Here is a 14,907-nt window from a genome sequence, read left to right as displayed (position 1 = left end):
TTCCCTGGTGGCGCAGTGGTTGAGAGTCCGCCTGCCGATGCAGGGGACATGGGTTCGTGCCCCGGTCCGGGAGGATCCCCCATGCCACGGAGCAGCTGGGCCTGTGAGCCATGGCCGCTGAGCCTGCACGTCCGGAGCCTGTGCTCCGCAACGGGAGAGGCCGCAGCAGTGAGAGGCCCGTGTACCGCAAAAAAAAAAAAAAAAAAAAAAATCGTTGGTCTTGTTGGGCTTCTCTGAGAGTGTGTTGATTTTCCAGCTATCCGAAATTGGACTTGTTCCCAATAAGTTCCTAGGTCTTTACCTGATGGTCTTGAGATACCTAACTTTGGTTTAGTTGCCCATGAACTAGGGTCGAAAAGCAGCAGGGGGTTGATAACCCTGGTAGTTCAGTCTAATGCTCGGCCATTATGGAATTTCTCTGACCTGCTTCGTGACAGTTGCCCAATCCTTCAATTAATCTCCTTTAATGTGTATGTTTTTAACGGATGGATCACTAAGCTTTTGATCTCTGAGGGCTAAACTGCGGCATGTAGAATCAAGATTATTTACTGTTATAGTGTAACTGATATATTTAATGGATTGGCTAAGTGATATTATGCCCCAGCTTATGAGATCTATACTAAATTAATAAAGATATTCATATATCATACATTTATACAAGACATATATTCTGTCTTTCAAAGCACTACAAAGAAATGTAAAACATAAATTTGATGATATTAGTTGTCTTTCTCTTCATTGAGCATAAATGTGTAAGCCTATAATTGAAAAGGATTTTATTACAACAGTTCCACAAAGTCACATTGCAGAAAAGTATTTAAATGCCTGTTTTAAAAGTCCAAAAACAGTACCCAGTCAGATGCCTTTACCATTTGTAGTATTTTGAGGACCATGCTTATAGAAAATGAAGTAGTAGGGATAAAATAGACTTTGCCAAGAGAGGAACTGAAATTTACACTTCCAAAATACATGTTTTATGAATCAGAATACAATATTTTTGCCTTCGACTATTAAAAACTTTTATTTCTAACTTTGTTTGCTTCATTGACATGCCTTTGACTATTAAAAAATTTTATTTCTAACTTTGCTTGCTTCATTGCCATGCCTTTTTCATTGGAGATTTAAATTTAACCATAGGTTTTTTTCCCCACACAAATAGACATTTTAGGGCAAAGAATACACAGTGCTATAATCAGAATTTGAAATACGTAGTGCACACTCTCTGATATAATGTCAGGCATGGTATTTTTTTTTTTTTTTTTTTTTGCGGTCCGTGGGCCTCTCACTGTTGTGGCCTCTCCCGTTGCGGAGCACAGGCTCCAGACGCGCAGGCTCAGCGGCCATGGCTCATGGGCCCAGCCGCTCCGTGGCATGTGGGATCTTCCTGGACCGGGCCACGAACCTGTGTCCCCTGCATTGGCAGGCGGACTCTCATCCACTGCGCCACCAGGGAAGCCCCAGGCATTGTATTTTTATTCATAAAATAAATTCCTAGAGATTTGCTGGTTTGAAAACTTACTTCAGATGGTTGTAAAATGTCTGGAAGACAGAGAGTGCTATTCAAATATTTGTGTGAATGTTTCAGGCCTTGCCACACCTTAAGGAAGAGGGAGTTTTTGGAAAAGGGTGTTCTCTTTGTGTAGGTAAAAACGACTAATATACATTATGACTCACTCATTAGCAAATTGTTAGCAATTTATTCACGGAAATTTCCAGGCAAAGGATCTTGTAGAATTGCCCAGGAGACTCCTAGAGGAAGTAATAAGTATTATTTCCATGTCTACTTACAAGATGGACTTAGTGAACTCAGGACAAGAAGAGTATTTGTCTCTTGTAGTAACCATTCCAATGTAACCATCTACTGTTATGATCTCTTTTCCATTGTCTAATTAATGGCCTGTAGCAACAAAGGAAAGAAATATATATAATATAGAAACTTTGATTTTTCTATACAAATTTGTATATTAAAATGATTCAAATTCTTAAGGTAGTGCAAAGTCCTAAAACTGTAATCAGTTATTGTCAATTTCAATCACCCAGAACACCTGTTGTTTATCTATTTATATATCACTCTCTGTGCTAGGTATCCTTCTAAGTGCTTTACAAATACTTATCTACTTAATCCTTAGAAAAACTCTGTAAGGCAAATTCTGGCTTTATTCCCATTTTAAAGATAGAGAAACTGAGGCACACCAAGGTAAAGTAACTTTCTCAAAATACCCAGCTATTAAGGGCAGAGCCCGATACTATTCAGGCCAGCTGACTTCAGAGTCGGTGCTCTGAACCTCTTCCATGTGTCCTCTCAGGTTTTCTACCTTTCCTCTTCTGCTCCTCCCTGCATCTGAGCACATCAGATTCATTTATGAACAAGTGAGAATTTCTTTGTCAGAGAATGAAAGAAAATGGGGGGGGGAGGGCACAAGATTGAAAGTCTAATAGAACAAGGCATGCATGCAAGGACTCTCTCCTCATTGTTGAATACTGAAAATGAAATCCCACTTGGGACACTTTCAATCACAGCCTCATGCTAATGCTTACTGGAGGTAATAAATATGTGATATAACTTCACACCTAGAAGTGAAGAAATCAGCATACCTACAAAGATGGGTGTGGTTCATAGGATGGAGCTATTCTCAAATATGGGACAAAGTGCGTGGGTTATATCACAGAAATGTGGGAAAGTTTCAGACTCTTTTGCCAGGATGCACATTGCCATAAACTAGAGACCAGAGATAAGCATAAAATACATTAAATGCAGTAACCATAAAATTGAGATAACAATACCAACCTATATCTCAGAGATATTGTCATAGTAATTAATAAAATGACTATAATCAAGGGAAAGAAGTTCTAAATTGAAAAAATAGATGTCTCCTGATAATAAAAAACAAAATTAATGCCTTCCCATTTAAGGAGGAGCCACAGCAAAAAAAAATTTTTTTTAATATACAGCTGTCACTTTACTGGCTGTTTTTTCTCTATATGCATTTCAAATGATATGAAGAATATTCATAAATGGACTAAAGTTACACTAATACAGCCACATATTCATGAACTGGGAAGATTAAGGTTTTTGATTATAGCAAATGAATCTTTGAGCCTTAATTCAAAAGAAGGAATTCCTGGTAAAACTTATGACAGTTACTAGCCTAAATGAGTCCTAGAGACCTGAAAAAGTCTGTGCATCTCCAGAAATATTTACTGCAAAGAGAGGCATAGGAATGAGGGTCTGAAGTCCACTAAGTGTCCTCTACTACCTACTACAATAGGTTTAAAACCCTGCATCCTTGTCAGATAGAACCCACAATTTACTACTTTGGTGATCCATTAAACCTTAGAGAGTCACACATGGCATTCAGATGCTTGTATAAAACAAACTGATTAGCAACATGACAATAGGGAAAGTGTCCTTTGCAACTGGTTTTATAGAAGCTCTTCCTTGAGAGACAGGACTGTCTGATTTTTTAGTTAAATTCTAAAGCTAGTTGGTGGGACTTCCCTGGTGGTCCAGTGGTTAAGACTCCACGCTCCCAATGCAGGGGTCCCGGGTTTGATCCCTGGTCAGGTAACTGGATCCTGCATGCCACAACTAAGAGGCTGCATGCCACAACTAAGACCCGGTTCAGCCAAATAAATAAATAAATAAACAAACAAACAAACAAACAAACAATAAAGCCAGTTGGGACAAGAACATTTAGTCTAACAGTTATTAATCCTTCATGGGTGAGAATTATTTCTAAATTCTAAAATCTAGCATAGCTGATTTTGTAAATAAATAAATAATTTAATTTGCAAGTTTCATATAAATAATTATGTGAACTAATTATAAATAATTATGTGAACTAAAGTTGATGCTGGCAAAAGAAGACACACTCTTTACATATTCTGGGGTTTTCTTTTGAGTAGGACATCTTTTACCTTTTTCTTACCTTTTACTTTGGGCCTCTCACTGTTGTGGCCTCTCCCGTTGTGGAGCACAGGCTCCGGAGGCGCAGGCTCAGCGGCCGTGGCTCACGGGCCCAGCCGCTCCGCGGTATGTGGGATCTTCCCGGACCGGGGCACGAACCCGTATCCCTTGCATCGGCAGGCGGACTCCCAACCACTGCACCACCAGGGAAGCCCACCTTTTACTTTTGCCTTAAACAAAGGAGAAAGGATTTTCTACGGTGCAGCTCAGATTACTTCCAGTTAAACTTCTGCTTTAAGTGTCTTAACAAGAGATTTTAAAATCAGAAAGTTAGGTAGCAGTCTTAACAAATTTAATTATTCAATTCAATTATTTATTAATCATTTATTATGTATATGATACACAGATGCTATGGAGGATATGGCGAAGACAGAATACTTTGTGAGATTTCCAATTTAATGAGAGATAAAATCAAATCAAAAGCTAAGTGATAGAATAATATGTGTAGATTAAAATACCACTGGACCATACTAAGAGATTCCAACTGCAAGTCATTCATCTGTGTATTAAAATTTGAGAATCTCTTTTCTGGGAAACTGAGATATCATGATACTTTCAGACTATGTCAGATCATTGATGTGGTTTGCGGATAGTTAAAACACTTTCCCAAAATGCATATGGATTTGTTGCCATTAATAAGGTTCCCCCCCTGCCCCACGGTGGTAAAATTTTTCCCAAGATAGAATTTCTAATAGGCTTGATGGGAAAACAAGCCAGAGTAGAATTCACTATTATCCATAAATAATCTTCATGCCAGCAGTATCTGATTCAGTGTCAGATAAATGGTTCCACAAGCATTCAGTGAAGAAAGATAACTGTATGAATGTGAGATGGTGAAGGCATCTTGATAGATATGTACCATAAAGACTGATTTGGCCGAAAGGAAAAGAGAGGCCACAGCAGGTGGGAAAGAGTGTGGGCAAAGCCTTGAAGATGGAACTGCCCAAGGGCAGGAAGGTGGAAGTGTGCCATGGGACAGGGGATGGAAGCAGGGAGGGATTAAGAATTAGAATTCACCAGGGACATAGAGAATAGCCTGCTGGTTGCCAAGGGGTAGGAGGGTGGGAGAGGGCTGGATTAGGAGTTTGCGATTAGCAGATGTAAACTGGTATATATAGAATGGGTAAACAACAAGGTCCTACTATATAGCACAGCGAAATATATTCAATATCCTGTGATAAAACGTAATGGAAAAGAATATGAAGAAGAATGTATATATATGTATAACTGAGTCACTTTGCTGTACAGAAGTAATTAACATGACATTGTAATTCAACTATACTTCAATAAAAAATAAAAGAAAAATTAGAATTTACTTACATCTGAGGAGCAGCATGACATTTACAATACATCCATATACATACACACATACTTATATATGTATAATGTCTTCATTTATTTATATCTATAATGAAGAAACTAGACTAAGTCATTGATTTGTCGATACATTAGGAATAAGTAGGGTGCCTGTTAAAATAATAGATTTCTAGGCCCTACCTCCTAAGTGATAACTGCTGGGAATAGGGCCTGGGATCTTCAGTTTTATGAATTCTTTCCTGATTCTGTTGCTCTGGAATATTTGGGAATTCTTGGAACTTAATGAACTCTTCCAGCTTTAATATTTTAAGATTCTGTGTTTAGGGAGCCAAAAGCAGAATTCTGGAACTGCGCATTTGATACAATTTTGATGAGATTGAAAAAGGAGTTTGAGGCAAGTTTGTAAAAAACCAAGCTAAAGAGGTTATATACATTCTGGATACTATAGAAAGCCAAAGTCTGTTAGAAATTTTACCACTCTCAACATACATTTTTAATGTAAATATATAAATTCAGGCTGACTACTTTTTAAACTATGGAGAGAAAGAACATACGATAAAATTTTGTTGTTTGTTTATTTTTGATATTATTGGAATGAATTAATATTATTTGTCCAACCTGCATATATATATGATATTTTGTTATCTGCCATCTGAAATTTTTAAAATTATAAGTCAGTACATTGGGTGGTAAGTTTTTTTGAAGCCACTCAGCATGTATCTTCTACATAATACTGTATATGTATGTTTCCTAAAGAATTCTTAAGAAAAAAGTATATATAACAAAAGTATATATACTTAGTGCCTCATAAACTATATTTTCCAAAGCTAGACATGATTTTGTCAGTGAAAGTGTGATTTAATTGAGTGCTGCCTTCAAATGGCATTCTCTACTGGATGTCATGGAGATATGCAAATGAAGTGAAAGACATTGTCCTCATTCTCAGAGAATTTGCAATATAATAGGGGAACAAAATGCAGATGAAAAGATATAACAACACATGCAAAGATGACATGGAAACAGGTACAAATTAATGTAACAAAAAATCAATGCTAAGAGAAATGGAATAATGGAATGATCAGTGTAGAGTAGAACCATTCAAGTGGTCTTGATGAAGAAAATTTATTTTAAATTGATGTTTGATAAAGGCACAAATATGGATCAAGAGACAAATAGTGGAAAGGATATTCTATTCAGAAAGCATGGCAAGACCTCTGGAGAACAAAGGGTTAGCAGAAAGAGCAAGTAACTTAATATGATTGTTAAAAGATATAAAATTTGTGCCCAAATACAAAAATGTGATATATAATTCCCTTTGATTCTGTTTAGAATGAACCCTTAATCATCAAATCATATATTTTTCCATTTCATGTAGGATAAGGAGACCTGTTATCAAGAATTCTGTGGAACTTTAGGGTTTCAACCTTCACTGAAAACCAGTGGCTAAAGAATATTGAAACACTGGTAAAGTTTTTAAAAAAAACAAAAGAAAAGTTTGACCTAAGAAGAACACTTTAAAAAGTGTGTCTACAATATCTTAAAAATACAACTGCACTGCATCGCTCTTGCTCTTACAGTTGGAGCATTGCAATGATCAGTTCTAAAAGCACAGACAGCAGTTTTAAAAGATTATTCCAAGAAAATTTCTGGACATCTAATGCAAAGTATGGATATATTCTTGTCTATAATAATTTTTTATTTTACTATAGAAATTCACATTCATAGTTTAAAGATAAAATAGCACTGGAGACAGGTGAAGATTTAGTAATCTCATAAACACGTATCTCACCTCCACCCTCCTTTCTAATATACTTGTAATTGTTTGGTGAGATCAGTAGTCAGAGTTTACAGCATTGTGATTATGTAAACACTGTATACCGCCAAGTATACTACAATTATGTTGGTGTTTCATAAGATTATTTTCCCTAGTTAATACCTAACTTTTTTTTGATTGGCCTGTTATGTGCCTATCTCTAATTTCCCCCAAAGATTCAAACAGACCTAGCAAAATTTTTTCCAAGTTTTCTACTACTTCAAATTGTCTATCCAGGAGATGTCAGTTCAGCTCCTCCATTCTCCTGCTCCACTGTAGACTGTCTGCTCTCTCCATCTATACACAGCCATCATCCTAATAATTCCCTTCACAATGTCTTCCCCTCTTTTCAGGGCTCCACCTCTTCCTTTTTCTTTCTTTTTTTTTTTTTTTTTTTTTTGCTGTACGCGGGCCTCTCACTGTTGTGGCCTCTCCCGTTGCGGAGCACAGGCTCCAGACGCGCAGGCTCAGCGGCCATGGCTCACGGGCCCAGCCGCTCCGCGGCATGTGGGATCTTCCCGAACCAGGGCATGAACCCGTGTGCCCTGCATCAGCAGGCGGACTCTCAACCACTGCGCCACCAGGGAAGCCCCTTTTTTTTCTTTTCTTTTAAAAAAAAAATTTTTTTTCTCTTCCTTCTTCTTGATCTACTCCCTCATTTTAGCTGAACATATCCTCCAGTCAATTCCTAGGGGAAACAAGGTGAATGAGAGGTCACTTTTTGAAACACTGAGAATTTGAAAATACCTTTATCCTCACACTTAATTGAGTGAGAATTATTTTTTCTTTCAATTGTAAGGGTATGGCTCTATTTTCTTCATGCTTCAGTTTTGTTCTTGAGGTATCTAATGTCTTTCTTATTTCTGATCTTTTATTCATGACCTGTTTGTTTTACCTTCAGGAAGACTTCAGGATTTTTTTTTTCTTTATTCCTATTCTGAAAGTTTATGACGATATGCCATTATATGGATTTTCATTATATTAGGCACTTTTCATGGGAAGAAATTCAAATTTCAGCACTTTAAGATATTTTCTCTAGGGTCATTCAGAGTTTTCTATACACATTACTTCAGAAATGCTAGGAATAAAGGAAGTGACTGACGATTCCACAGTTCAGTATGAAGATTTTCACTATATACCATGTTTTCATCCCTACCTCTCACCCCTGTACTCTTAAATGCCAGGTACACCCTGGTCCTGATTAAAACTCTCCTCTCCTGAGATATGAGAAAGGGTCTATATTTATCCTTCACAGTACTTGACACCTTCAATTGATGAATCTCTTATAGGTTCTGCATGGTGATTAATTACATCAGTAGGCCCCCACTATAATCACTGAGATGGTAACCCAACTAATTCAGTTCTCATTCCTCTATCTAATGTCCAGCTTCAAAAAATTTATTGAAATCTCCCTTATGTTATTGTCCCATCTCCAATTCTTTAAGAAATACAGCAGAAAGAAGGAAATGGCAAAAAATAGTTAGATAATCTATAATACTTATCTCGTTCTTCTTGTGGTTTAAAGTTGTAGCTCTTAGATTTTTGTGTCCTTACTAGTTCTCGAGTATGAATTAATGGCAGAAGCAGAAAGGGAATATTAGTTTCAGGACTCTCATTAATAGCATTATGTATATTAGCATAGAATATTTCCTTAAGTAAAACGAAGAAATGCATTGGACATGATACCAAGATAATTGAGAAGTGTAATTGGCTAAAAAGAGTTTGAAGGAAAATGAAATTACAAACAACAAAGGACTATTAACTTTAATGTACAAAGCATTATTTCAAACCCATTTAGCCCCAAAAAGAAATTTGTAATATAAAGTCAGCAAATAATTCAAAATAAAATAAAATGAGTACATAAATCAGGGTAAAAGCTAGGCTGATGTAATAAACAGGCCCAAAATACAGTGGCTTAAAGAACATAGTAATTAATTTCTCTCTCTTATAACAGTCATGGGTGACAAAGTCCAAGTCAGCTGAGTGGTTTTGTTTCACACTATCATTCAGGAACACCGTTTTCTCCCATCTTGTAGTTCTGCAATTCCCAAACACATTGTCATAGGCTCACCCATGTTCTAGGGGAAAGACAGTGGAAAAAAAACCACAGGGAAGTAGGCAGTCAGTGTTTTAAGGTCAAGATCCATAAGTGGCACATGTCCTTCTGTTTACACTGCTGATAATCTAGCCACAAAGTGAAACCTAGCTGCAAGGGGGGCTGGGGAATGAAGCCTGTAGCTGAGCAGACACATGGAAAAGAGGGGAACTACGGATTCATGCTGCAGAAGAATGGAAGAAGGGATTTTGGTGGCAACTGGCTGCCTCTGACACAATGAGATACTACTTTTCAGGAATGCAATAGACAAATATCTCAACATAATAGTATTCATTGTTAGCAAACATGAGCTGAAATGAGCACATTCATATGTTCATGGTGGAAGGTTTTCTGGTGTAATCTTCCTGAAAAGCAACTTGGTGATGCTCAAATAATCATGTCATTTGAGCCGGTAATATTAATCCTAGGAATTTAGAGCAATGGGAAAAAATCACAAAAGACCTTAAATATTCTTATATTTAAGAATATTTAAGAATTGTTTATAACAGTGAAAGAGCTGGAAAAACATGAAGAATTTTGCTGGCTATCTTCATCTAAGGTTACTAACTCATGCTTCATCATATAAATGTTTCTGGTCATAATGGAACAGATGCTTTTATGATTTCCACCTGCTAATGATTTCCACCTGCTAATACCTGAACCCATGGTGGGCTTGCACAGTTTGCCCTTAGTATCATTACACTGATTTTCATCATGGGAATCATCTTGGCCCACCCTTCATAATATCCTTTATTAAATCTTGAAAATTAATTTTCACGGGTGACTGAGCTCAGTTAAATGGCTCTGATTTCAGGCCATTAAGGGATGTCAGCTTGTTAATGTGAAATATCAATTAAAACAAAAATTCCAAGCATTTCTTAAAGGAGTTTAGCTACATTAAGAAATCTTGGAGAGTCTCCGAGTTAATTTGCTTCAAACATTTATTTCTTTTTCATTAACAAGGTTGGGACAACATCATGTAAGTGGTTAAATTTGTTTTTACTTAACGGATCACTGATCCTTCATGGTCTTTTCAAATCCATTCCACCAATCAACTTTTCAAAAACAAGTTCTCAAAACATCTGCATACACATGCAAATTTGTAACCTCAAAGAAAAAAGACAACAACTACAGAATTGCATACCCAAAAGGAGACATACGACTGAGGGAATGTAGGCTGCAAACTGGAATGTGTGTCCAGGACCTGTTTCATCCAGAGCATTCTTTGATGCTGCAATTATTTTTCCAAGAAGTTCTTATTCTGAGGAAAGAAATAAAAAATTTGTTTCGTATTAACATTTTGACCCATGTTTACCATGTAAAGAGTAGTATTTATGGTCTTCTTGGAGTATGCATGAAATTGCTAGGTCATCAGTATGAACCATTTAACCATATCATATATGGTTTTTTCCTGTTATTCATAAAATTATAAGCACAGTAATAAAAAGTTATCACATACTGACTTTTAAATTAGATTAGCACTAAATTTTTCACCTTGAAACTTACAAAGTTTTCTACCCTGGACTAATATTTTGTATTTGTGCTTTGGGAATTTTCAAATAATTATTTTTTATCTCATTTATTTCTCACACGGCCTTGTAAGGCAGACAGAGCCAATATTATTTTCTCCATTTACCAGTGAGCAAATGAAGTTTCTCGGTGCTCAGCTGATGAAATCCAAGTCCCTAAGTCTCATCAGCCTGGGAGCTTTTCCCCAAGCGTTGTCTCTCCTAAAGCTCACAAGCTCACTACAATCTATTTAGAAAGTTCACACATAGTACAAGTTTGAAACAATTCTTAGGTTTCTTGGGAAAAAGTAGAAGAGAAGAAAAGCATAATAAAGTATTTTTTCTGTTAAAAACAGCAAGTTATTTTACAAGCAAAATAAGTTTATTCAGGGATAGAAGAGAATTGCAATTCTCTGTAGCAAAAACTATAGCCAAGTCCAGCAAACAAAGGAGAGTAACGTTACTTTATAGAGGAGAGGGAAAGGTTGGGAGGAGGTGTTTTGAATGAAAGTCCATCAGAGGAAAGTGAGAGTTCAGGCTAATGATGGTTTCCCAGTGGCTGAGTTGCAATGTTCCCACTGGTTGCACTTGTTGCTGGGCAAGCAGAAAATCGTCCTTCCTCTGCTGGGGTAGTAAAGTAGTAATCTTTTTCCTGTTGGAGATGCAAGGTATGTCTCTTCCTTCTTGAGTTCTGCAGATGGCAATGAGTGGTAGTGCGTGAGAGTTTCCCCTTCTGGATTCCCAACTCCATTTTATTTTATTTATTTATTTTTTAATTATTTCTTTTTTTATATAAACTTTTTTTTTTTTTTTTGGCTGCGTTGGGTCTTCGTTGCTGCACGCGGGCTTTCTCTAGTTGCAGAGAGCGGCGGCTACTCTTCGTTGTGGTGCGCGGGTTTCTTATTGGAATGGCTTTTCTTGTTGCGGAGCACAGGTTCTGGGTGCCCGTGCGCCACTAGTTGTGGCACAGCACGGGGGCTTAGTTGCTCCGCAGCATGTGGGATCTTCCCGGACCAGGGCTCGAACCCCTGTCCCCTGCACTGGCAGGTGGATTCTTAACTGCTGCGCCACCAGGGAAGTCCCCCACAACTCCATTTTAAATGAGGTTTTCTTTATTCAGTTTCACATTCCCAATCAAGGAAGACATTCAGCACTGAAGAGCCTTTGAAACAGACTCTCACAAACCGAACTGTTTGTACCCTTGCCATAAATGGCATCCAGGCTAATTATTGCTAACAACCCACAGAGGGAAAATTGTTACAGATTCACTGAGGACTGAAGCATTCTTCGGCTCTTCGCTTTGTGCAGAGGTTAAAAGAAAGATCTAACCAGCAATAAAGTTGTATCTAAGCACAGAACATGTAAGTGCTTGCTGAAGTTTTCTTGCAGATGTTTGAATATATATGTTATAACAGGTATATGAATTGCACTTTCTACCTACTATAGATTTGTTATAAATTTGCTCATTTTCAGTTCCAATTCCAATTGCAATTTCATAATGGGGAAGTAAGATTTCTATGTCAATTAATTACATATCAGTAATAATCTTGTATTTCTTTGCTTTTACTTCCTATATTGACTCCCTATAAGGAATGGCTTCAAGTTTATCAAACTCTTTAAATCTGGATAAAAGGTTGCATATTAAGGTAAAGATTTATATCAAATGCTAGTTGAGGGAAAATTTTTAAATTTAGGGAAGCCTTTCCTATGCCTAAAGATGAGACTGATTTGGACCAGACCTTCTTTGTTTTGGGTTGAGTCACTTGAATGGCCTCATTGAGTTATGTAAATGCAATGTTACCTGTATCTTTGGCCTCCAGGAAGTTGTAACTAGACTATTTATTTGTTTGTTTACTTAGTGGTTTAGCAAAAGTCACCTCAGTAGAGCTGATTACTAGGGAGAGGTAGATGAATTTGTGTGAAGAGGCTTCAGCCTCCTGGGAAAGGAAAAAAAAAAAAAAAAAAAAGGAAGTTCCAACCTCCACTGTTCCTACTTCTCAAAGTTCAGAGTTGACGAGTCTTGTTGGTATAGAGTAGACCAGAGTGGCACAGAATAAGGCCCAGGTGTAGGACAGACGAAATAATCAAGGAAAATAAAATTTCCCTGAGAAGAGCAGGATTCTGGGCCAAAGACTAGAGTTCCACAAAATGTCCAAAGATTTTTTTCAAGGAAAACTGTCAAGGAAAACACCTTCTGGATGATACCGGAAGCTCCACTGGGCACAGTCAGTCTAGCATGTTTCTGGGCACTGGGGAGCAACGGCTGACTGTGGGAATGTGAAAGAGCTGTAATGCTGGAGCTCAGTGTGACAACTGTGGCCTGAATAAGATCTGGATCTGCAAGGACCATCCAACAGCAGTGGACCAACATCTGTTCAAACCCATCTTTAACAATGACCACTCCATGGCCAGGAGAAGTAAAAGCAAGAGAAAACTGATCTGTCCTCTTTTTTTCTTTTCACAGTGTTTGGAAGAAGACCGACTCTGATTGACTGAGAAAGGTCTTGGAATTCTTAGGTAATTCAAGAGTTGAGGGATTTTTCAAGAGAAATTCACAGGCCAATGTTAGGTACTAACATTTAAATATAAAAATTTTCTATCAGCACCGTTGTCTACGGATCACCTTCCTAGAAATTTTTAGTATAATGGACTCTTGGTTTTTTCTGATTTGTTTGAACTTACTAATAGTAATTTAAAAGTCTATGACATGACATAATTTATACTTTTGCTACGGCATTTGACTTGTACCCATTGCAAGAGCAGCGAGTAGAAATTAGTCACTTAGGTGTTGAGCACACTTAGCAGGCCATCCAGCATCTAGATGTATTTAACAGAGACTCATACATATTTTATGGAGAAAATTTAATGTTATAGCTGTTTTGTGAGTATAAAATCTCCTAAAATTTTTTAAAAATAAATAAAAATAAGAATTTTCACATAAAATTCTCTTGGGGAAAAAAGAAAATTCTCCAGAAAAAAAAAAAAAAAAAAAAAAAAAACCATCTGGGGATCTTGCAACCCTGGGCTCAAATTCTGATTGTAAATTTCAGGTGGAGCTGAATACCAACTGCCTGCTTTAGACGTGATATGTACCCTCTAGTTCACCACACCCCCATATCATTACTGACTGAGCCAGAGTGATACTTGCCATTTTCTTCACACGCTGTGATTTTTATCATGACACAAGTCCTGGATTTTGTACCCACCCTATTTATTCACAATACTTATCTGGCACTGGAGTTCACGAGCTCTGTCCTAGACTCTGTCTTTTGGATGGTAGTTGTAACCTCAATTCCTTAGTATCTCATCAGCAGAATGTCCTGCTGAACGAAGTCCACCTGATTTCTTCTCCACTCTACTCCTCTACTCTCTTCTACTCTTGTTCACAATTGTTGCAACTTGTTAACTAAAAAGTGGTCCAGGGATTTTGAATGTTCCCCCCAAAATCCTGCAGAAACTAAAGCCAGACAACACAAAGCAGTTATTAGAGAAGCCCAGGTTGTAGGAAAGGGAGCTGTAAGTCTTCCCCCCCTATTAAATACAGACTCTTACTTCCTTTTCTTGGCTGTGCTCTGAAAATGGGGGAGGACCTGAGAAACACCAATACTGCTAGTTGAAAATTTAACTTTTAACATATTATTCTGATGAAAAGTAAAAATTTCCTCTTTTTTAAGAGGTTTTGACTTCAGATTGGAGGAAGCTAAGGAGACATGAGAAATAAACAGAATGTGATATCCCTGAATAGATATTGGAATAGAGAAAGGATACTGATGAAAAAAATGAGGAAATTTGAATAAGACTTTTAGTTTAGTTAACATTGTTGTACTGATGTTACTTTCCTGGTTTGGATCATTGTACTGTGGTTACATAAGATGTTACCATTAGGGGAAGCTGGGCAAAAGTTATATAGGAACTCTGTTCTATTTTTGCGACTTTGTCTCAAATTATTTCAAAGTAAATATTTTATCAATTTAAAAAAGATTTTATATTTTTCTTTTGATGCATCTGTTAAAAATATGTATCTATGGTCTCAAAAAGAGTGAATATGTCAAATACTAAGCTCTAAACAGCACTGCAATATTTAGAAAAAGAAACCTGTACATTTGTGTAGAAAACCTTCTGTGACTGCATATACATTCCCATGGCTATATTATATACACACTTTGCTAACAGTTGTTAGATTACCCATGGCCTGACTGCCTGGATT

Source organism: Hyperoodon ampullatus, assembly GCF_949752795.1.
Source record: "Hyperoodon ampullatus genome assembly, chromosome: 1".
Taxonomy (NCBI): Eukaryota; Metazoa; Chordata; class Mammalia; order Artiodactyla; family Ziphiidae; genus Hyperoodon; species Hyperoodon ampullatus.
The sequence above is the reverse complement of the archived record's forward strand: the minus strand, read 5'-3'. Positions refer to the sequence as shown.